We start from the raw sequence: 2,304 nt of genomic DNA, 5'->3' as shown, positions 1-2,304 counted from the left end.
AGGGAGACAGAGCAGGATCGCTGACGGGTCTGCCAAATTCCGGCGCTCCTTACAAAAAAAAGTGAATCATGAGTATCATGAATAATCCATATTAAAATTCTGATTAATTTGATTAATACATACCTACGTATATGTAATGTATACATACAGTACATACATATATTATGTATACATACATACAGTACATCACATTTACAAACACATCTTTAGGTTACTATTAGTTATTAGAATGTCAACATCTCTATTTAACTAACTATTTAACTCTAATTTTTTGCTCTCTTTTTCCCCCTTTTTTTTTTTTTTTTTTTTCCATTTCTACAATGTTCCATAGGTCAATGAATATAAGTTGTGTGCCGCAAATGGCCCCCAGGGGTGTAGGTACAGACATCACTAGTTTACGTATTTCACCAGAATGGCACAGTGTTATAAAACAACGCAAGAGAACCTGCATGGGATCTTCTTAGCATTATAGTCATGACTATCCCTAGTCATCGCACGCTTGTGGAAAGTGTTCTGCACACCTTTATTTCTTGCTTGTCCATTGAAAATTAACTTGAACAAAATCACCAATATTTTAACAGAAATGCAATTGTATTGTCAGACTGTCACACACAGACATGTTTTACTTCAACGTCATTCATATGCTCAAAACATGCTGCAATAAGGTGTCGATGATGAAACATTTTAACAGTGAGTACACAAGTCTGGAGTCTCCTCAGATGCTTTGACCTGATCACTGACCGCCTTTCAGGTAACCATCCACTATTAAGGCAAAGTAATGTGCTGTCATAACAAATTGCGTAATCAATCTGTGGTTTTACATGAAAAATCAAATATGTTACGTGTTAACTTTGACTGCCTTGATATGTATATATAATTCTAAGGCAATAGTTAAATTATAGCACATTGTGCAGGTTACAAATGTACAAGTCAATATTGTCAGGAGTGACGTTAAGTGTTCATTTTCTGTAGCCCTCCTCTCCTCCCCTCTCCTGAACTTCAATATTTGTTATGTAGGTTAATTATGGACTGAAAGCTAGGTTAAATGGTGCGGTCAAGCTTCCATAAATGTGCAAAACCCAAAATCAGTCAAGTTGGCATGTTGTGTAAATAAATAAAAACAGAATACATTATTTGCACATTCTTTTCAACTTATATTCAATTGAATAGACTGCAGACGAAAATAATTCCATGTTCGAACTGTTGTAACACGTGCAGAATGTGGCTTGGCATTGTCTTGCTGAAATAAACAGGGGCGTCCATGAAAGACACCTTGCTTGGATGGCAACATATGTAGCTCCAAAACCTGTATGTACCTTTTAGCATTAATGGTGCCTTCACAGATGTGTAAGTTATTAATGCTTTGGGCACTTGTAAACCCCCATACCATCACAGATGCTGGCTTTTGAACTTTTAGCAATCTGGATGGTTCTTTTCCTCTTTATTCCGGAGGACACGACGTCCAATTTCCAAAAACAATTTGAAATGTGGACTCGTCAGACTACAGAACACTTTTCCACTTTGCATCAGTCAATCTTTGATGAGCTCGGGCCCAGCAAAGCTGGAGGTGTTTCTGGGTGTTGTTGATAAATGGCTTTTTTCGCTTTGCATTGTAGTTTTAACTTGCAGATGTAGCGACAAACTGTAGATACGGACAGTGGTTTTCTGAAGTGTTCCTGAGCCCATGTGATGATATCCTTTACATACTGATTTCGGTTTTTGATACAGTGCCGCCTGAGGGATCGAAGGTTTGTAACATTATCGGTTATGCGCAGTGATATTTCCAGATTCTCTGAACCTTTTGATGATTTCACAGACCATAGATGGTGAAATCCCTAAATTCCTTGCAATAGCTCATTGAGAAATGTTGTTCTCAAACTGTTGGACAATTTGCTCACGCATTTGTTCACAAAGTGGTGACCCTCGCCCTATCCTTGTTTGTGAATGACTGAGCTTTTCATGGAAGCTGCTTTTATACCCAATCATGGAACCCAACTGTTCTCGATTAGCCTGCTAACCTGTGGGATGTTCCAAATAAGTGTTTGATGAGCATTCCACAACTTTTTTTGCCACTTGTGCCAGATTTTTTTAAACATGTTGCAGGCATCAAATTACAAATGATCTAATATTTGCAAAAAAGAACTTTTACCAGATCAAATGTTAAGTATCTCGTCTTTGCAGTCTATTCAATTGAATATAGTTTGAAAAGCATTTTCAAATCATTGTATTCTTTTATTATTTACTATTTACACATCGTCCCAACTTCACTGGTTTTGCATAAACAAAAGACAGACTACATTTCAA

The sequence above is a fragment of the Nerophis ophidion genome, linkage group LG05 (genome assembly GCF_033978795.1).
Source record: "Nerophis ophidion isolate RoL-2023_Sa linkage group LG05, RoL_Noph_v1.0, whole genome shotgun sequence".
Taxonomy (NCBI): Eukaryota; Metazoa; Chordata; class Actinopteri; order Syngnathiformes; family Syngnathidae; genus Nerophis; species Nerophis ophidion.
The sequence above is the reverse complement of the archived record's forward strand: the minus strand, read 5'-3'. Positions refer to the sequence as shown.